This window comes from Scyliorhinus torazame, chromosome 29, assembly GCF_047496885.1.
Source record: "Scyliorhinus torazame isolate Kashiwa2021f chromosome 29, sScyTor2.1, whole genome shotgun sequence".
Classification (NCBI taxonomy): domain Eukaryota; kingdom Metazoa; phylum Chordata; class Chondrichthyes; order Carcharhiniformes; family Scyliorhinidae; genus Scyliorhinus; species Scyliorhinus torazame.
The window spans coordinates 19,730,243-19,753,196 of NC_092735.1; the positions used below are offsets into that span (position 1 = coordinate 19,730,243).

Here is a 22,954-nt window from a genome sequence, read left to right on the forward strand (position 1 = left end):
CCCATAATCCACCAGAAGCCGCCTTTTGCTGGGGGAGGGGGTGGGGGGTCAGGACGGGGCTCCCACTTGTGATAAACCCGAACTCGGCAAAGCCGTTTGAACTCAAACACACCCCATTGTTTGCTGCAGCTAGGGCCTTATCTCACAGTGTGGGAGTTACAATTCTTCAGAGAAGTCATAAATGCTTGTGAAGGGTGGATAAGAACAGAGAAACTGTCAAGCTGTCAAGCTAGTTAAATGGTCAATGCTTCAGACATTGAAAAAGACTGCCTGCCAGTGTTTGTGAGAGTCAAAAAATATCTGTTAGAACAGTTTCAATAGCTGTTTGTTGACATAACACTATGTGCTATCATTATAACATTATTAATGCTTGACTGCCTAGCCCAGCGTAATATTATCATGGCGGGGGAGGGGGGGGGAGGGGGCGGGGGGCGGGGGGGAATTAGGGGTGTGGAATTGGGCTGTTAGTTTACAGTTTGATTGACTGCCCACAGAGGTTATTAAAGGACTATCTGTCTTTGATGTGGGGTTATTGTTGCGATTGTCCCTTCCAGTGCAACACAACAGAGTAAGTGTCACATGACCTGTATGACCATCAGGACTCAGGGTGTGGAATCACCCCATGGTGAGAAAGGCTTCTGGGCAGAGACAGTTTGCGAGCAAGCTACAGCCACGCGGTTGAAGTCTGTGAATGTGCATCTTTACAGCTATGAACACAAATGTTTGTTTTGAAAGGGATTAAGTACTTGGCACGGTGGTGCGGCGATTCGAACTGCTGCCTCATGGTGCCGAGGACCCGGGTTTGATCCTGGCCCTGGGTCACTGTCCATTCTCCCCGTGTTTGCGTGGGTCTCACCCTCACAACCCAAAGATGTGCAGGGTAGGTGGATTGGCCATGCTAAATTGCCCCTTAATTGAAAAATAAAATAATAAAAGAAAGGGATTAAATACTTGATGGAAGTTAAATGCATTGAATAGTTGCGTGAATGAGACAGTTTTTTAAAATGGAGCCTGAAACAGATATGTAAAACTTCATTTTATTTCATTCCAGCGTGGAATGTGAGGGTTTGTCCATGGTAGGTACCGTTCGATTTGGCAAGGAGGGTGGAAGGGTGTTGGTTGAGGGGCACCGTGCGGGCATTGGGGCTGTAAGGGGCCACGGGCAAGGGTTGGCGTGAGTTGGTATGCATGGGGAGTGCGTGGGAGTAGGGGACGGATGGGGTGTGAGGGGTGAGAGGTAGAATGTTGAAGAAAGCGAGTGGGATCAAGACCCAGAGAAACGAGGCGAGCCGCAGCCCTCGGCAGTCACTGCGACCATGTCTGATTTGCCTCCGGGCATGGCGGCGCGACTCCATCCTGTACTTGCCCTCCCGGAATAAAGACCCCACTATTCGAGGCATGTGAGCTGACAAATACCCTAACTCAGCCTACCCACCCGAGGAGTGAAAATGCAGGCCCAGGCCTCCATCTTGTTCTGCTCCGTGTCAAATATTTATGCTGTGAAGCGGCTCGGGAACATTTGAGTACATTAAAAGGTGTTATAAAAATACAACTTAGTGTTGTTAGCGCCTCAAGCCTCAGCTTCGGTTCTCTGTTTACTCCTTCTGCTTTTGGCCTCTCTATCTGCTCCCTCTGGCCTACAGCGCCCGCTCCCCTTGAAATGCACCTCGACACCCAGATGAAAATTCAGCCCCCTGACTCCATGACTAGCGGAGAAAGAAATGATGATTGGCTAGGGTTTTTTTGGGAAGGAGTTCAAGAAAGCAAGACCATAAGACGGTTGGACGAAATGGACCCGTCTGGGGCGATACAGATGCTAATCACAGCACGTGCGGTCTCTCTGTTCATACTCTGTGTGTGTGAAAAGTTTTTACTATGCTTGCTGACACATATTAAGTTATTTGCATCATACATTCAGCTTGACATTTTCAAACACTTTTATTGCTACTTAGGCTGTCTTCTAGGTGTGACCTTTCTGTGAAAGTTCACGGTTACGGTCCATTTAGGAATCGAGGGTTATGGGGATAAGGCGGGAAAGTGGAGTTGAGGATTGCGGGCATCAGATCAATCATGATCTCATTGAATGGCGGAGGAATCAAGAGGAAACATCCTCTCCACACCTCTCCACATCCACCCTGTCAAGACCCCTCAGGATCTTATATGTTTCAATCAAGACGCCTCTTTCTCTTTTAAACTCCAGAGATTACAAGGAAACTAAGGAAATTCGGCATGTCCACATTGACTCTTAGCAATTTTTACTGATGCATCGCAGCCTGGAATGGCAACTGCTCGGCCCAAGACCGTAAGAAATTACAGAGTCGTGAACACAGCCCAGTCCATCACACGAACCCGCCTCCCATCCATTGACACATCAGCTTTGACAAAGGGTCATCTGGACTCGAATCGTTAGCTCTTTTCTCTCCCTTCCAGATGCTGCCAGACCTGCTGAGATTTTCCAGCATTTTCTCTTTTGGTTCCCATCCATTGACTCCATCTACACCGCCCGCTGCCTTGGGAAAGCGAGCAGCATAATCAAAGACCCCTCCCACCCGGCTTACTCCCTCTTCCAACTTCTTCCATCGGGCAGGAGATACAAACGTCTGAGAACACGCACTAACAGATTCAAAAACAGCTTCTTCCCCGCTGTTACCAGTCTCCTGAATGACCCTCTTACCGACTGAACTGATCCTTTCACACATCTTCTCTATTGAGTAGTACTGCATTCCAGTATGCTCCATCCGATGTCTATGTATTTACATTGTGTATTTATGTATGTCCTATGTTTTTTCAGTATGGAACAATCTGTCTGGACTGTACGCAGAACAATACCCTTCACCTTATCTCGGTACACGTAACAATAAATCAAATCCATATCCAAATCCTAGTTTGTCCAACCTTTCCACAAAAGACAGCCCACCCATTCCAGCTATTAATCAAGTAAACCTTCCCTGAACTGCTTCCAATGTATTTACATCCTTCCTTAATAAGGAGACCAATACTGTACACAACACTTCAGATGTGGCCTCACCAATGCACCGTACACGTGAAGTATAACCTCCCAACTCTTGTATTTAACTCCCCTTGTGATAAATATAACATCATATAATATTTGCTAATTACTTGCTGCACCTGCCTACTAATATTCTGCGATTCATGCCTCGATATCAATTGACCCCGTGGCTATTGGCAGTCGATAATAGAGTTTGACCCGACCAACATCCATCCACACTTTTCCTCCCTTTACTGGCTGACAATCGGGATTGGACATTGGCTGAAAATTGCAACGCTCCGGATGTCACATCAGCTGACATCCAAGAACAAAATAATTTGTCCTTGCATTGCGACTTCCAGGACCTCAGTCAATGGAGTGTTTTTGAAAAGCAGCAGCCCAATTTTGCACACAGCATCTTCCCCCATGCAACAATGTAAAACTGACCAGAGAACATGGCTGGATTCTTTGCGGCGCACCCTTCGCTGGAGGCGGGATTCTCCACTACTGCCACTTGTCAGTGGTATTTGCCATTGTAGCCACCCACGCCGTCGGGAAACTGGAAATCCCGATGGCTGGAGATTTGTGGCTCACGTTTTGGTGATACACTAATCCAGCAATCAGTATTAGCCTGAACACATTCGGCAGGTCTGGCAACATTTACAGAGAGAGAACCAGAGTTAATATTCCGGTCTCGCCGACGGCGCACCCCACTGCGGGTATCTCGGCACCGGGGGTGGGAGGGGGCTGCGTACAATGGAAATCCCTGGAGAAGTAGTGGGACCAGAATATCCCGCCGCTGGCCAATGGTACGCCACCCCCGCCGGCGCCTAACACGCGGCAGAAAATCCCCCCCATAGACTGGAAACATTGGTCTGGATTGTTCAGTCAATCAGAAGCAGGCATCGTCACGGATGAAGTGGTGACATTTGGAGAGCGGCCAAAAGAATTGGCGTTACGCTGCTTTCCAAACTTTCCAGTCCCGACCTTGACGATTCCCGCCTCAGGCAGGACTGGAAAACCCCGCCAAGTTTTCTCTCTCCACGGACCTCCTGAGTGTATCCCAATAATTTTTGGTTTATATTTCAGATTTCCAGCACCCGCAGTATTTTGCTGTCACAGTGGGACAAGTGGTCCGCCCTTCTTCCCGGTGGGGGCCACGAGATGTGTCATAACCACCTGAGAGGGCCGACCGGGCCTTGCTTTAAGCACCTAAACCAAACAACGGCACCCTCAACAACGCAGTGCTCACGAAGAACGGCATTGGGAGGTTCCGTAGAATAGAATCCCTACAGTGCAGAAGGCCAGTGGCCTATCGGGCCCGCAACGAGCCTCCAAACGAGCCACCCTACGAAGGCCCACTTCCCCCCGTCGTATCCCAATAACCCCACCTAACCTGCACATCTCTCGACTTTATCAGCCTTTACTTTGGGTGTGAGCCCTCCAAGTGCGATCTGAAGCCTAAACCTTGTGAAACAAGAGTCAGGAGTGTAACCCGCTGAGTCTTGGCCAATGAAAGACAATTCAAAGAAAACAAAAAAAAAAAGCGTGGAATATTTTGAATGCCTGAAGGGGCTGAATGGCCTGCATCTGTGCCATAATGACTCTCCGACTTGTTCTCTGAATTCTCCTGGACATTGATTCGCGGGGTCTCCGAACATACGAATGAGACGGCCCCTCGAGCCTGCTCCAGCGTTGAATAAGATCTAGGCTGATTGGATGACGCACCCCGCCCCCCCCCCGCCTCCCGCCAACCCCTGATAACCTTTCACCCCCAATGTCCAACCAAGAACCTATCTAGCTCGGCCGTGAAAACGTTCCGAGGCTCTGCCTTTTGGGAAGGAGGGGGGGGCGGGGTTTCCAAAGACCCGCAACCTCCTGGAGATAAAAAAAACGATTTCTCCTCATCTCCGTCTCAGATGGCCGCCCCCCCCCTTATTTTTTTAAGGATGGGATTCAGGGGCAAAATCGGGGGTGGGGAGGCGGGGGGTGGGGGGGGTGGGGGGGGTGGGGGGGGGGGGTGGGGGGGTGGGGGGGGGGAGGGCCGACAATCGGGGAGGCCGCGTTTGTCAGTCTTATCGAGCTTGAAGTAAATTTCAAAGCTGCAGCCAGGAGCCAAAAATAGCACAGCCACCCTTCTGATGTGTATCGAGATAGCCTCCCCCCCCCCCCCCACACACACACGCACACGCCTACGCACCAGAGGATGGACAAGTGGACAGGATATTGCAGCAGCAAGCTGAGAAAAAAAATATCGATCGACGTGTTAACAAACTTATTCTGGTTGGGTCTGGCGCTCGCTTTAACATTGAGTTTGCAGAATGTAAATTTGCTGTCCCCACCTCGTTGTGTCAACCGAGTTGAATTTATCTTTTTGTTGCTCGTTTTGTGTGTTACCGCAGAGCCCGAAATCATTTCCGATAAACCGAAAGGTGCTTTCAACAGCGAGTGACTAATAACCCCTGGCAGCGACATGGCCCTTTCGGGGCTCGGGCTCTGAGTATTTTGTACTTGCTTATTCGCCGCAATAGGTTATCCCTGGCCTCTCAATTCATCTTGTCGGCATGGACAACAATAACTTGCATTTGTATGGCGCCTTTAACAGAGCAAAATGTCCCAATGTCATCAGACGGAGCTTGACCCATTAGAAGGCAGGCGGCCAGGAGGTGAAAATAAGTGGTAGGTTTTTCTCGGGAAGAGTGAGAATTGGGCAGGTTTAGGGCGAGGATTCCAATACTATGGGCCTAGACAGCTGATCCCACGACCACCAATGGTGGAGCAATGAAAACTGGAGAAGTGAGGAGGGCAGAGCATATACCACTGCTCCACCCCACTCTGTTGTTAATTTGGGTGGCACGGCAGCACAGTAGTTAGGACTGTTGCTTCTCAGCTCAAGGGTCCCGGGTTCGATTCCCGGCTTGTGTCACTGTCTGTGCGGAGTCTGCACGTTCTCCCCGTGTCTGCGTGGGTTTCCTCCGGGAGCTCCGGTTTCCTCCCACAAGTCCCGAAAGACGTGCTTGTTGGGTGAATTGGACATTCTGAATTCTCCGTGTACCCGAACAGGCACCGGAGTGTGGCGACGAGGGGTTTTTCACAGTAACTTCATTGCAGTGTTAATGTAAGCCTACTTGTGACAACAATAAAGATTGTTATTATTATAACTCAATGTTAATATAATTATGTGGCCCTCCCTTTTCCCCCCTCCTGGTCGATGCTCCGTAAATACAAAGCTGCAAGGAAGAAATCATTAAAAAAAAATTAAGGACTTCCGCGGGGGTTTCAGCCCACTCCACGCCAAACAACCTGCTCTGAAAACTCTGCGCGCGTTTTGACAGCCGCGACAGATGCAGCTGAGACCACCACAGCGTTCCAAAACAATCAACGGCATTCAAAGTCAAACAACGCACAACACCCTCAGACAAAAGTTGTCGACTCGGCCTATCTCACAATGCCGACGGATTCGTTCAAAACTTCCAGGATCTGGATCTACACCTCCGGCAAAGAATAGCCACTTCTTCCTCGGGCCAGGCCCTATCTGGATAGCATGTCCTATTAGCGCTTTTTCGATCATTGTTTTTAAGGCAAACAAGCAGACTAATAAACAGGAGTGAAAATATTTCCTTTGGCCATCTTCAGCGATGGAGTTAATCATTATTCCCCGGTTCATTTCTTTACACTTCTGTCCTCTATGTGCAAATGGGAACTTAACGCAATGAGACCCAGAATGTTTGACTTCTAACATTCTCTACCGCAGGGCAGTGCCCTTCGAATTACAGCGGCTGAATAAGGTTTGTGGCCCCCAACGGGGTGGGGGGGGGGGGGGGGGGGAGAGGGGAGGGGGGAAGCGGTTGACGTTTTCTGACAGGAACCCGCCGGATTGATCCAAGGGGTTGGGTGGTACAATGACTGCTGGGTGGGAGTCTCCTGCAGAGACTCTGGCAGTTAATGAGTGAGGCAAGTTTCACCCTTTCCTGTTGCACAAGAGACTGTTCGACAACCTCGCTACTGCAACAACAACAAAAAAAAATAATTAAAAAAAAAAGATATCAGCAGGCTTTTATGAAGGGGATGCATCAAGGACATCAAAATCAAACCCCCGCATTACTGCAGAAGACAGATGGGATCTTGCCACAACACCTCGAGTGCACTAAATATGCAACCTGGCTGTGCGCAGAGAGCAGTGGGAGAGGTTGTCCTTCAGCCTTTGTAGTATTCAGTCAACAGACTGGTAAACAAGCGCACGACTGGGTTAGCTTCTGTTGTGGGGAGACAAATGATTAGCGTTCAGTAACAGCAACCGAGTAGAGCAATTAACAATTATTCTACAGAATCTTGAAGCTATGTAGTGTTGTGCAGTATAAGGTAAAGTCTCCACAGTCCCAGGTGACCATTGGCTGCTTTCCCCTATGAGCGGGGGTGGGTGGGAGAAAGCTGACTGTTGGTGATTTAACCTGAGGGTCACCACACCTCAGGCGAGGGGCAAGGTTGAGAAGGCGGGACCTTCATGGTTAACCTGAGCCGGTACGGGAATTGAACCCGCGCTGCTGGCCTCGCTCCGCATCACGAACCAGCCGCCCAGCCAACTGAGATAAACCGGTCAGAATACATTACACGAAAGCAACGAAGGACAATTGTGCAAAGATGCCAGCTAAAGGTTGACGTGGCACCATCTGCAGTAGTCAGCAGAAGGGCCAAGCAACATGCCCCAGTTAAGCCAGTTTCAGTGACCGTAACAGCTTGTTCTTAAGACACAATCGCGAAATGGTCAGAATAAAGGTTAACACCAGGTTTTGCTGGGGCAGCGCGGCGGGGCGCAGTGGTTAGCACTGCTGCCTCACTCCACCGAGGTCCCGGATTCGATCCTGGCCCCGGGTCACCGTCCGTGTGGAGTTTGCACATTCTCCCCGTGTCCGCGCGAGTCTCACTCCCACAACCCAAAGATGTGCAGGGTGGGTGGATTGGCCGCGCTAAAATCGCTAAAATTGGATAAAAAGAATTGGGTACTTTAAATTTAAAAAAGGAAAGAAAAGAAAAAACAACATGTTTTCCGAACTCGACCTAAGGACCATACACATCTATCGGGTCTGGCACCAAGTAGGGGGTTGGTCAATAAATGTTTGTTCTGTGCCTGAGACTCCGCTGGTTATTTTGTGAGAAAGGGAAATCAGCCGGCCAGGCAGCATCCAGGAGGAGAGAGAAACAGAGATCTTTCTGCCCAATCGTGGAATCATAAACAACCTGATTTTAGGCCTCGGGTGGCGATATTCCCACAAGCAAGACTGTTTTTTTTGGTCATCTCTGCATTACTCCCAGAATTGAAGCAATCGAAGCGTCATCAGTCAGATCAAACTTCACCCGAAAGATGTGAAGCGGATAAAAAAAGAGGAGTGTCTCGTGACAGGAGTAAAACCAAAGCTCGAATTCTCAAGAAAATACCTTTGGGCTGGAGGCAGAATAATCCTTGTGATTAAAATGTGGGGAGTCCTGCTGTCATCAAAGCAGAGTGAATCCTCTATTTTCCAAAGAGTTTAGTTGCTTGTAAGAAGTTTGGGGACTGGGAAGGAGAGTGAGATTATACTTTAAGGTTTTGGAAAAGGTTCGTATCATGACCAGTACAGGCTTGGAGGGCCGGAGGGCCTGTACCTGTGCTGTATTGTTCTTTGTTCTTTGTAAACTGCTCCGAAAATAAGTGGGCGGCTTGCTTTAGAGTTAAGATACACCCATGTGCACCAGGAAGAGCTTAGAGATGAGTGCTTTGGGAGGTGCAATGTTATACATTAAATTACTGAGGTACAACATTCATAGAATCCCTGCAGTGCAGAAGGAGACCATTTGGCCCATCGAGTCTGCACCAACCCTCTGAAAGAGCACTCTACCTTGTTCCACTCCCTTACCCTATCACCCAGCGGACATCTTGGATATTATCATTCCAAGAAAGGATCACGCTATTGCCCTCATCTCCGAATGTTAAAGGCTGATCGCATTGCAGATTGCCAATGTCCCATAGGTTGCTCTCCCCCTTTGAGAGAGAGAGGACTGGTGGCGATTTAACCTGAGGTTCACCACTCCTCAGGCCAGGTGCAAGATTGCTTAACGTCAGCCGATATGGGAATTGAACCCGTGCTGTTGGCGTTGCTCCGCACCGCGAACCGGCCATCCAGCCAACTGAGCTAACAATTGGGAATTGAAAAGCAGGAAGTCTCGCTATAGCTGTGTTGGACCCTGGTTAGACCACACTTCGAGTCATGTGGGCGGTTCAGGCCACCATGTTATAAAAACGATAGGTGGAGAGGGTGCAGAGATAATGTACCAAGAAAGCTGACATGTTGAGTCTTCTTCTCCTGAAAGAAAAGGCCGAGGACCTAATAAATGTTGTGGAAAATGATGAAAGGTTTTGGTAGAGTGGATACAGAGAAATTGTTTCCTCTTGTGGGGATGAGCATAGCCACAGGCCATCAATATAGTCACCAAGAAATCCACGTGAGGTCTTGTGGCGCAGTGGGTTAGCGTCCCTGCCTCTGAACCAGAAGCTCCCGGTTCGAGTCCCACCCCAGGACTTGATGCGCAAGGAAGGTGCGTCCATAACGCGGTCAAACAGGTTCAGCGTCAACCTGCAAATCCTTCCAAACACGCCAATGGCTGGTGGTAAGAACATGAGAGACTCCTGGTCGACCACGCTTGATGTGGAGTGACACCCCTCAAGCTATAAGCCCCCTGGCGACAAACTAGCGACGTGATCCGGGAATTACTCGCTATGGAAACAGACAGAAGTCTGCCTTGGTTGCAGCGCTGGGAGATGGAAGAGAATTGGAATCATCGGAAACCAAGACATCCAATCGGGAATTCGGAAGAATGGTGTGAATGTGGGACAACTCGCTCCCCACAGGGAATAGGTTGAAGTGAATAGCATCGATTATATTTAAGGGGAAACTGGACAAGCGCATGAGGGAGAAGGGAGCAGAGCGTTACGATGATGGATTTAGATGAAGGGAGGAAGCGCGGGTGGGCCGAATGGCCTCGTTTGTGTGCTGCACATCTCATGTAACTCGAACACAATCAGTTCTCCCCATCGTTGAGCAATATGTAGGCGTCTGGCACCTGAATTGAGAGTAAAGGCTGCGTTTCAAGTTGCCACCACTTGGCTGCAATCTGTTGACTGTTCTGAGGCTGTTTGAACAGAAGTCACTCCTTTGCATTCCAATGGTTAATTAATACAATTACATCCTGTACCATTGAACCCATGCCCAAGTTGTACCTACCTCTGGCTTGCAGTGCGTGGAGTTAGCTTAGAAACATGTCGCAATGCCGCTTTGAAGAGATGGATATAAATGTTTTTACGCTGGTTGCTTCTGGCACTCGTCTGTTCTATGTATAGACCTAGAATAGAGGACAAGCGATGAAAGACCACATCTGTTGAATCGGGTGAGCTGGTTAAATACCAGGCCTTATCTGATGCCTCCATATTGAGGTGTTGATTCTTGTCAAGGCTGATAGCAAAGAGTGATAGACCCAAATATGGTCAGGCTAAACAGAATGGAAGTGATAGTTCTTTACCAATTTTGATATGAGTGCAGTTTAATGTTTACAGACCCGAAGAGTGACTCCCGTTGGTTTTATTTAATGATTGCATCAAGCTGCCAAGGCCCCAAGTGGCAGTGTACGGAGAGCAGGTGTCGTTACTAAGGCAATGAGACGACTTCTTCTCCCCGTTTAGCAAAACCAACAGAATTGGCCCAATCTTAATCGCAAGGTTGGGACCCCGATTGTAATTTTAAGGGACGCTTGGATTCACAGAATGGCTACAGTACAGAAAGAGGCCATTCAGCTTGTCAGGTCCATGCCAGTTCTCTGCACGACCAACACGCCTACTCCCACTTCCCAGCCCTTTTCCCGGTAGCCTGGCAACTTTCCTTCTCTTCCGATAATTATCCGATGCTCTTTTGAAATCTTCAGCTGAATCTGCCCCCACCACACTCTCGGACACAGCGCATTCCCGGATGCGAACAACCTGGCTGCATAAAAAAAAGTTTTCCTCGTCTTGCCATTGCTTCTGCTGTGTTCAGCGATTCTGCGTTTGGCTCTGTGAGTCTGGCTACTGATCTATGCTCCCTGCATTTGATTAGTTAAACCTGGGCGTGGACTCAGAGAAAAGTAAACATACACCACAGAAGCTACTGGGCGCATGAGTGAAGACATTTTCTGATTGCAAAGATCTTTCAAACTCTTGGCAATGAATATGTTACATTTTTAGAAACTGGGGGGTGGGGGCAGGGGATGCTAGCTCAGCTGGCTCGAGTACAAAGGCAGAATGATGCCAATAGCGTGGATTCAATCCCTATACTGGATATGGTAATTCATGGAGGCCTTGACCCAGACTTGAGGAGTGGCTCCCCTCAAGCTCTGAGTAGCCAACCTTTCTCTGTAATGGGGAGAGATTTTTGTGTCCCTTTGGAACTATGATGAGATGAGACTTGTGTCATCTCTGCTTCGCTCTAAGATATAAAACAACAAATGATTTTGCTAATCACTTTAAATCAGTGCCCTCTGGTTCCCGATCCATCTACGTGGATGGAACTGCAATGCAAACGGTCCGGCTCACTGCCATTATAATCGGGAAACAATTAACCTGTTAAAGAGCAGCTGCGTGCCTCCACAAAACTACAGCACCGGTAACAGGCTTAACCTTGACCAGGCTCCGTTTTGCGACCCTCACCCCCGCCAATCACCCCCCGACCAGCCCTCGCCCACCCCCCTCCGAGCTCCCATCCTGTGGTCTTCTGCCCACGTTCCTCCCGGGGTCAAAGGTTGACCGCTTCAGGACCCCTGTTTGGCATCCTCAGCCTGCCTGCCAAAGTGGAAGAAGGCCGGGTCCCAAGAATGTCAGCGGCGGGGGGGGAGGGGGTCCGTTGCCCCCAGATCGGGCGCCCAGCAAAGAATTAAGCTCAATTCCCAGAACTTCCAGGTGTAATAATTGACTGTAAGAGAATCCAGGGCCGTAAATGGCCATGAAAGGCTTTTGCCACATCGACATGACAATGAAAAAATAAATATTTATGCAGTTTTATTTTAAGTACTGGGCTACCATTAAAAGCTTCTATTTTTAAAACTTATATCCCAATATAACTCAGTTGAAGAAATTACTTTTGCCAGCTGGTCTGTTTAAAATTTCTTCTTTCAGGAGATGTGGACATCGCTGGCAAGGTCAGCAATTGTTGCCCGTTATTAAGAGCCCTTGGATTGAATGGCCTGTTCGGCCATTTCAGAGGGCAGCTCAGAGTCAGCCACATTGCTGTGCATCTGGAGTCACATGAAGGCCAGACCGGGTGAGAACGGAAGATTTCCTTCCCTGAAGGGGTATTAGTGAACCTACTGGATTTTTACAACAATCGACAATAGTTTCACAGTCGCCAAGACTGAGACAAGCTTTCAATTCCATTTTAAAAAAAAATTAATTGATTCCCCCCCCCCACTATGAATTTAATTTAATTTCTGCCATCTGCCGTGGTGGGATAATAACCTTTATTAGTGTCACAAGTAGGCTTACATTAACACTTACATTAACAAGTTACTGTGAAAAACCCCTCATCGCCTCACTCCGGCGCCTGTTCGGGTACACAGAGGGAGAATTCAGAATGTCCTAATCACCTAACAAGCACGTTCGGGACTTATGAGAGGAAACCGGAGCACCCGGAGGAAACCCACGCAGACACGGGGAGAACGTGCAGACTCTGCACAGACAGTGCCCAAGCTGGGAATCGAACCTGGGGCCCTGGTGCTGCGAAGCAACAGTGCTAACCACTGTGCTACCGGGCCGCCCATTTGAACCAACATACCAGTCTGGACTCTGAATCGATTGTTTTCCCCTCTCTAAAAGGCTACTTTTCCCAGATGGGGAGCTGACTTCAGTGAGAGTTGTAATCAGAATGTTTTGCTGTGATGCTTTGACCGATGCTGAAAGGAAAACAGGGCTCAGTGTGAGAAGCTTCTGTGACCTTCCTGGTGTCACATTGACCTAACACAAGCAGAAAGATCCCAGACGTGAGATCACTTTATTTTTGATTTCGTTATTTACACTGGGAGTTTTGAGGGGGTGTATATATTGGTTGTGTTAAGTCGGGGTGTTAATGTTAATTTATTATTTATGTACAGGGTATGGAGGGTTGCTTTTTTGGACTGTGTTTTGTACTTAACCCTGTTTGGTTCCTTTTTCATTTTGTTACTGATATTTTAAGAAAACCTTAATAAAGACAGGGGCTGTTTAGCACAGGGCTAAATCGCTGGCTTTGAAAGCGGACCAAGGCAGGCCAGCAGCACGTTTCAATTCCCGTAACAGCCTCCCTGAACAGGTGCCGGAATGTGGCGACTAGGGGCTTTTCACAGTAACTTCATTTGAAGCCTACTTGTGATAATAAGCGATTTTCATTTCATTTTTCATTTTCATTTCATAAAAAATTTTTTTTTTTAAATACTCCAAATGCGGCCGCACCAGAATTTTGTACAGCTGCAACATGACCTCATGGCTCCGAAACGCAATCCCATTACCAATAAAAGTTCACACACTGTACGCCTTCTTAACAACCCTTTCAACCTGGGTGGCAACTTTCAGGGATCTATGTACATGGACACCGAGAACTCTCTGCTCATCCACACTGCCAAGAATCTTACCATTAGCCCAGTACTCTGTCTTCCTGTTATTCCTTCCAAAATGAATCACCTCACACTTTTCTGCATTAAACTCCATTTGCCACCTCTCAGCCCAGCTCTGCAGCTTATCTATGTCCCTCTGTAATTTGTAATATCCTTCCGCACTGTCCACAATTCCACCGACTTTAGTGTCATCTGCAAATTTGCTTACCCATCCTTCTACGCCCTCCTCCAGGTCATTTATAAAAATGACAAACAGCAGTGGCCCCAAAACAGATCTTTGTGGTACACCACTAGTAACTGGACTCCAGTCTGAACATTTCCCATCAACCACCACCCTTTGTCTTCTTCCAGCCAACCAACGTCTGATCCAAACTGCTAAATCACCCTGAATCCCATGCCTCTGTATTTTGTTCAGTAGCCTACCTTGGGGAACCTTATCAAACGCTTTACTGAAATCCATATACACCACATCAACTGCTTTACCCTCATCCACCTGTTTGGTCACCTTCTCAAAGAACTCAATAAGGTTTGTGAGGCATGACCTACTCTTCACAAAACCATGTTGACTATCTCTAATCAAATTATTCCTTTCCTGATGATTGTACATCCTATCTCTTATAAACCTTTCCAAGATTTTGCCCACAACAGAAGTAAGTCTCACTGGTCTATAGTTACCGGGGTTGTCTCTACTCCCCTTCTTGAACAAGGGGATAACATTTGCTATCCTCCAGTCTTCTGGCACTATTCCTCGACACTATTGGCACTATTCTCCTCGACAACATTGTCTTTTTCCTGTGTGAATACTGATGAAAAATATTCACTTAGCACCTCCCCTATCTCCTCGCACTCCAAGCACAACTTCCCGCGACTGTCCTTGACTGGCCCTACTCTTACCCTAATCATTTGTTTGTTCCTGACATATCTATAGAAAGCTTTCGGGTTATCCTTGATCCGACCTGCCAAAGACTTCACATGTCCCCTCCTGCTCTTCTTAACTCTCTCTTTAGGTCCTTCCTAGCTAACTTGTAACTCTCGAGCACCCTAACTGAACCTTCATGTCTCATCTTTACATAAGCCTCCTTCTTCCTCTTGACAAGTGTTTCGACTGCTTCAGTAAACCACGGTTCCCTTGCTCGACCACTTCCTCCCTGGCTAACAGGTACATACTTATCAAGGACACGCAGTAGCTGTTCCTTGAACAAGCTCCATATTTCCACTGTGCCCACCCTTGCAGTTTTCCTCTCCATCCGATGCATCCTAAGTCATGCCTCATCGCATCATAATTGCCTTTCCCCCAGATATAACTCTTGCCCTGTGGTATATATCTATCCCTTTCCATCACTAAAGTAAACATAATCGAATTGTGGTCACTATCACCAAAGTGCTCAGCTACCTCCAAATCTAACACCTGTCCTGGTTCATTACCCAGTACCAAATCCAATATGGCCTCGCCTCTCGTTGGCCTATCTACATACTGTGTCAGGAAACCCTCCTGCACACATTGGACAAAAACGGACCCATCTAATGTACTCGAACTGTAGCGTTTCCAGTCAATATTTGGAAAGTTAAAGTCCCCCATAACAACTACCCTGTTGCTTTCGCTCCTATCCAGAATCATCTTTATAATCCTTTCCTCTACATCTCTGGAACTTTTCGGAGGCCTATAGAAAACCCCTAACAGGGTGACCTCTCCTCTCCTGTTTCTAACCTCAGCCCATACCACGAGCCTCATCAAACGTCCTTTCTGCCACCGTAATACTGTCCTTGACTAACAATGCCACCCCTCCCCCTCTTTTACCACCTTCCCTGAGCTTACTGAAATATCTAAACCCCGGCACCTGCAACAACCATTATTCCTGTCCCTGCTCTATCCATGCCTCCGATATGGCCACAACATCGAAGTCAACATTAATGCTAGGAGTAATAATAGATGAAGCAGAAGATAGAAATTGCCTATATTTTACTGCCTTCCACATCCTCGAGCCTTCTCAAGGTCTTTCATGGCCAACGAGGTGCAGTCACCATCGCCTTGAAGGCGAACTTGGCAGTCAGCTTTGCGCATAGCAAGATCTCATAAATAAGGAGGCAAAGGGAGTGGGGTTCTCCCTTCTGAAGGCAGGGTGTTGACGCCGTCGTAAAAACTGGAGAGTTTAACGACGGCGTCATCCTCTGCCCTACAGGAGGCCAGCACGGCACTGCAGCGATCCACGGCACTCCAGCTGCCGATACCGGCCTCAAATAGGCGCCGCGGGTCTGTGCAAGCGCTCTGCGGCCGGCGCGAATGCGCGCATGGGCATTGCGACCGGTGCGAATGGGCATTTCGACCGGCGCGAATGCGTGCATGCGCAGTAGCTTCCTTCGCCGCACCGGCCCCGACGCAACATGGCATAGGGCAACAGGGGCTGGCATGGAGCAAAAGAGGCCCCACCAGGAGAAGCCGGCCTGCCAATCGGTAGGCCCCGATCGCGGGTCAGGTGACGGTGAAGGCCCCCCCCCCCCCCCCCCGGGGTCGGACCTCCCCCTCCCCCCCCCCATTAGGCCGCCCCTGACAGGATGGACGCCGAGGACACGCCGGGTAGGACCAGATGTGAACGGCGCCGGCGGGACTCGGATTTTTTTGGCAGCCATTCAGCCCATCCCGGACGGAGAATCGGCGGGCGGGGGGGGGGGGGGTCTTCTGGTCACTGGAGAATCGGTGGACCGGCGTTGGGGCGGCGTGGCGCGATGGCGCCCGGCCTGGCAATTCTCCGAACCTCCATGGGCTGAGAGAATCCCCCCCAGGGTCTCAGCAACCTGGGCAAGGGAAGGGAAGAATTAGCCAAAGGCCCCCTCTCCTAGCCGCTATCCAGTAACCTCTCGGTCTGGACTGGCCTTTTGACTGCGCTGCTCTCCCTGTTGAATGGCCTGTCAACACACAGATGTGTAGTCCTGCATGTGAAGGATGACCACTTGAGCTCGCACTATGTCGCAGTCTTGTGGTTACGCTGTAAAAATAGAACCTGTGGCCTTGGGCATTGTGCAAGTACATTTAAAAAAAAAACATAAAAGGTCACTTACCCACAGCAGGATGGAAATGTCAATGCGAGCACACACCTTCACCAATGTACACGTTAAGCTCAGTGCAGTAAATATTCCACAGCACGGTGCGGAATTTCTTAGTCAAAAGCTAGCAGGTTCTTTGTCTTGCCCAGCAGGCAATAAAAGCCTAATCTCGAGCATGGTTTAGCGAGCGTCAACCCTCTACCTGATATCTCAGGTGTCCGTTCTTCACAATGGGTTGCACTGGTAACTGCATTCCCACACCGTAGGACCCGTGCGGGATATTGTCCGCATTCCCATACCGTAGGCCCCGTGCGGGATATTGTCCGCATTCCCACACCGTAGGCCCCGGGCGTAGTGGTATTGTCACTGGACCAGTAGCAGACCCAGGGTAATGATGCAAGGACCTGGGTTCGAATCCCACTCCAGTAGGCGGTGGAATTTGAGTTCAATAAAAACCTGGCGTCAAAGGGTCTGTGACCATGAAACTGTTGTCCGTTGTTGTAAAAAACCCAACTGGTTCACCAATGCCCCTTTAGCGAAGGAAATCTGCCGTTGTTTCCCGGGCCTGGCCGACATGTGGCTCCATGCCCATAGGAATGTGGTTGACTCTTTGCTGCCCCCTGAAAGGGAGACACTCAGACGTGCAGGTTAGGTGAATTGGCCATGCTAAATTGCCCTTAGTGTCCCCAAAAAAAGGTTAGGAGGGGTTATTGGGTTACGGGGATAGGGTGGAAGTGAGGTCTTAAGTGGATTGGTGCAGACTCGATGGGCCTAATGGCCTCCTTCTGCACTGTATGTTCTATGTTCTATGTTCTAACTGCCAGCAATGCCCACATCGCACAAAATAATTTTTTAAAAGTACAGTGCACTCTGAGGTATGTTATTGTTAAGAAGAGCTCCCCCCGTGTCCTGGACAATATTTATTCCTCCACCGACATCAGTAAAAATAGCGTCCGATAATTTCTGTTTGTGGGAGCTTGCTGTGCGCAAATTAGCTGCTGTCTTTCCTCCAGGGCACCGGTGGGCGGAACTTTCCAGTCCCGTCGAGGCGGGGCCAAAAAATGCGCCGAGTCATTGAACTGTCCATTCACCTCGGCGGGACCGGACGATCCCACCGGAGAGAAGGGCTGGAAAATTCCAGCGGGCGGGTGCGTTCCAGAAGGACTTCACTGGTTGCAAAGCACTTTGGGACATCCGGCTATCGGGAAAGGTGCTATATAAGTGCACCTCCTTTTTTCTTGTGTGTGACACTGCGATGCAATGGGGTGTGTCGAGAGCAGGGCCGGCGAGCTTTGTCCGCACCACACAAACAATGGTTTCCTAGGCGGAATTCGAGTCTGATTGTTTCCCAACCCTTCCCCATCCGAGGGGCATTACCACTGGCAAATTCCCGCACCGAGATCAGGATATTTGCTGTAACCTGCAAGTATTTTACGGGGTGGGAACAATTTACATTCCCGTGAAACTTGCGGAATACGAGATCCTCCATTAAGGAGCCTACCTCTAAACAACATCCAGTTGGATGGTGTATAAAGCTGGCCAGGTAAGGACGAACGAGGCATACCTAGTTGGGATCTCCAATGTGATGTATATAATAGTTCTTGTAAATTGTCATGTGAGAGTGCCTTTAAGAAATGGATGTTTAAGCAATGGACCTTTAAGAAATGCAGTGATGTCAGAGTGTGGGTGAAGCTGGGTTTTAGATCAGCCATTTTGTAGTTTAGTTTCAATTTGAAAGAGCTTGGGTGTGTGTCTGTGTTTGCAGTGAGCTGGATCTGCTGTGATCTCTGCCATGAAAGGCTATCTCTGGATCATTTGGGTGATTTAAACTCACAAAAGTAATGCCTTTAACCTGATGTGCTTCTGTTTAAAGATGTTGAGTCTCTTGGATGTTGAAAGGAATAACTGAAGGATTATTTAGTGTTGTAATATTTTCGGGGTTATCTTTGAAGTAAGGGGTGTTAAGAGATCCTATGTTTATTTAAGAGGTTAAGTTGAGGCATGGAATAAACATTGTTTTGTGTTTAAAAACCCACGTGTCCATAATTGTAATCCCACATCTGGGGAACAAGCCGTGTGCTCAGAAAAGCAATAATACATTAAAGGGGGAGGTTGGTTGAACTCCATGATATATTTTGGGGTTCTGAAAACGCCTCGCCCATAACAAAATAAACTAAGATTCTTTGAACTATTCGGTGTGCACTCCTTCGTGGCCTTATAAAAATATTCTAACAGATCAGGGATTCAGTCATGTCTTCACGTGATGTTATAACTTGTTGGCTTTGGGGTATAATGGGAGAACGTGGGAGTACCATTTTTCTGATAGATATTTTTATTCACGTTTGCAGCTTGTCACAAGGAAACTAAATCATAGAATCCCTACAGTGCAGAAGGAGGCCATTTGGCCCATCGAGTCTGCACCGACCCTCTGAAAGAGCTCCCCAGTCAGGCTCCCGCCCGATCCTGCAACCTCTTAATCCCACTTAACCCAAACATTCCTGGACACTAAGGGGCAATTTTAGCATGGCCAATCCCCCTGATCTGCGCATCTTTGGACTGTGGGAGGAAACCGGAGCACCCGGTGGAAACCCACGCAGACACGGGGAGAACGTGCAGACTCCGCACAGACAGTGACCCTTTGTGTGTTTGAGGGCAGCACAGTAGCATTGTGGTTAGCACAATTGCTTCACAGCTCCAGGGTCCCAGGTTCGATTTCCCGGCTTGGGTCACTGTCTGGGCGGTGTCTGCACGTTCTTCCCGTGTGTGCGTGGGTTTCTCCGGGTGCTCCGGTTTCCTCCCACAGTCCAAAGATGTGCAGGTTAGGTGGATTGGCCATGATAAATTGCCCTTAGTGTCCAAAATTGCCCTCAGTGTTGGGTGGGGTTACTGGGTTATGGGGATAGGGTGGAAGTGTACGGTTGGGTAGGGTGCTCTTTCCAAGAGCCGGTGCAGACTCGATGGGACGAATGGCCTCCTTCTGCACCGTAAATTCTATGTAAATTCTATGACCTAAGCCAGGAATCGAACTCTGCCGCTGTGAGGCAGCAGTGCTAACCACCGTGCCACCCCACCACTATGGGTTCCATCAAAACTTTCAAAAGGAAATTTAATGAATGCTAGAAAAAGGTAAATCCTTGGGGAGAGAACGAGTTAGTGAGTTAATGGGAGTAAATCCCGAAGGAGTCAACACTGACACGATGGGCTGAATGGAGTCCTTACACGCTGCAAGATTCTTTGATGAGCAGTCCTGAGTTCCCGGCTGGGGAATAAAACAGCAGAGAAGGAGGCCGGAGAGGGGCGGCGTGGCCTGGTAGGGTTCTCATTTGAAGGGTTGGCGTAGACTCGATGGGTCGAATGGCCACCTTCTGCACTGTAGGGAATCTATGATTCTGTGGTCTATCAATGATTCGGCCATTCGAGTGATGTTGAGGGATCCTATGTAATAGAACAATGAGGCGAGCAACCAGTCAACACTGAAATTTATTGTTCATTAAGTTCAAGATGCCGTAAATGCTAAAATTGGGGAAAATTAGATGTTGCATGTGGGTAAAGTTGTCTGAAATGAGAGACAGAGTGCACGGACATCTCACTCGGAGTTCCAAGGGAACAAGATGGCGGCTTGTTGGGGTGTGTGTGGGAGGGGGGGAATGAGTGGTGTGTGGGGGAGCGGGGGGGGGGGGGGGGGGGGGGGGAGGAAGACACTTCTTCTCGTAAAAGCACCCTCGCGGTGAAAATTGTTGTGTGGTTCGGCCTAGTGGAGGTGACCCAAAGCTGATCTAATATTCAGCAAAGCCATACCGACCAACTACTTATTAGATCATTGATCTACCAAGAATAAAAGCGAGGTCAGATTAGGAGTCAAATGCGTATTTGGTTTCATGATCGACTGGGGTGGGGGTGCTCAGCTGCTCAGAGGACCCCTGACATCGAGGCAGCGTTTGACCGAGTGTGGCCTCAAGGAGCCCGAGTAAAATTGAAGACAATGAAGATCGGCGGGAGGCGGGGAAATGCTCCACCTGCTCATATTGTACCGAGCACAAAGGAAGATGGTTGTGGAGGCCGAACATGGTATCGCTGCAGGGGTCCCTCAGGGTAGTTTCCTAGGCCCAATAATCTTCAGCTGCTCCATCAATGACCTTCCCTCTCAAGTATCATTGCAGAAATGGATCCGGAGCATGTTTAACAGAAGACTAGAAACAAGGCATCCCAAACTTTGAAGCATTAACCATGTCCAACTATATACATGATGTAGACTTTAACCTGGTGTTGTAAGACTTCTAACTATATACAGGGTTGGGTAAGCACAAGGTTCCTTCAGCATAGGTGGGACAGTGGTTAGCACTGTTGCCTCACAGCTCCATGGCCCCAGGTTCGATTCCCGGCTTGGGTCACTGTCTGTGCGGAGTCTGCACTTTCCCCCGTGCCTGTGTGGGTTTCCTCCGGGTGCTCCGGTTTCCTCCCACAGTCCAAAGATGTGCAGGTTAGGTGGATTGGCCACGCTAAATTGCCCCTTTGTGTCAAAAAAGGTTAGGTGTTACTGGTTTACAGGGATAGGGTAGAGGCATGGGCTTGTGTGGGGTGCCCTTTCCAAGGGCTGGTGCAGACCCGATGGGCCGAGTGGCCTCCTTCTGCACTGTAAATTCTATGATTCAGAGGCATTTCCTGCCGAGGTCGAGAGGAACAAAGAACAAAGAACAAAGAAAAATACAGCACAGGAGCGGGCCCTCCAAGCCCGTGCTGACCATGCTGCCCGTCTAAATTAAAATCTTCTACACTTCCTGGGTCCGTATCCCTCTATTCCCATCCTATTCATGTATTTGTCAAGATGCCCCTTAAATGTCACTATCGTCCCTGCTTCCACCACCTCCTCCGGTAGCGAGTTCCAGGCACCCACTACCCTCTGTGTAAAAAACTTGCCTCATACATCTACTCTAAACCTTGCCCCTCGCACCTTAAACCTACGCCCCCTAGTAATTGACCCCTCTACCCTGGGGAAAAGCCTCTGACTATCCACTCTGTCTATGCCCCTCATAATTTTGTAGACCTCTATCAGGTCGCCCCTCAACCTCGTTCGTTCCAGTGAGAACAAACCGAGTTTATTCAACCGCTCCTCATAGCTAATGCCCTCCATACCAGGCAACATTCTGGTAAATCTCTTCTGCACCCTCTCTCAAGCTTCCACATCCTTCTGGTAGTGTGGCGACCAGAATTGAACACAATACTCCAAGTGTGGCCTAACTAAGGTTCTACACAGCTGCAATATGACTTGCCAATTCTTATACTCAATGCCCCGGCCAATGAAGGCAAGCATGCCGTATGCCTTCTTGACTACCGTCTCCACCTGTGTTGCCCCTTTCAGTGACCTGTGGACCTGTACACCTAGATCTCTCTGACTTTCAATACACTTGAGGGTTCTACCATTCACTGTATATTCCCTACCTGCATTAGACCTTCCAAAATGCATTACCTCACATTTGTCCGGATTAGGAGATGAGCTCTCTGCCATCACTGATGCTACATATTACTTTGTAAAAAATTCATTTAAGGGATGTAGGAATCACTGACTGGGTCAGCATTTATTGCCCATCCCTAAGTTCCTCAAGAAGGTGATGATGAGCTGACACCTTGATCCATTGCAGTCCATGTGGGGTCGGTCCACCCACAGTGCTGTTCGGGAAGAAGAGCCAGGATTTTGACCCTGCGACGGAGAAGCAACGGCGATATATTTTGCGGTCAGGATGGTGTGTAACTTGGAGGGTAACTTGCAGGTGGTGGGGTTCCCAGGTGTCTGCTGCTCTTGTCCTTCTGGATGGTAGTGGCCGTGGGTTTGGAAGATGTTGCTTAAGCGGGGTTGCTTTGTCCTGGATGTTGCTGAGCTCCTTGTGTTGTTGGAGCTGCACTCATCCAGGCAAGTGGAGAGGATTCCATCAAACCCCTGACTTGTGCCTAATAGACTGTGAACAGACTTGGGGAGCCAGAAGGTGAGTTGCTCTCTACAGGATTCTGAGCTTCTGACCTGTTCTTGTAGCCACAGTATTTATACAGCTGGCCCCAGTTCATTTCTGGTCAAATGATAGCCCCCAGGAAGTAGTTATCTATAACCATAATAGCTATTAACCCTTTAAACCACATCTCCCCACCTCCCCTGCCCATGATTCTACTCATTAAACTATTAACTACACACCTTACTTCACCCTCCACCCCCCAGCTCCTTTTGCAGTCTCTTGTGCCAGTGGTGTCAATCTCCAACTATGTTCTTGGCCCTCCCAGAGAGCA

General features: G+C 48.9%; 1 protein-coding gene across 1 annotated transcript in view; it reads right to left on the reverse strand.

Annotated features, from left to right (window-relative positions):
* The window catches only part of LOC140403737 (interleukin-2 receptor subunit beta-like), a 109,721-nt gene that overhangs the window by 54,743 nt on the left and 32,024 nt on the right, over positions 1 to 22,954 (reverse strand). Inside the window, exon 3 of the mRNA XM_072491898.1 lies at positions 10,249 to 10,366. The gene's annotated coding sequence lies outside the window, so the exon portion shown is untranslated. The remainder of the gene's footprint in view (positions 1 to 10,248; positions 10,367 to 22,954) is intronic.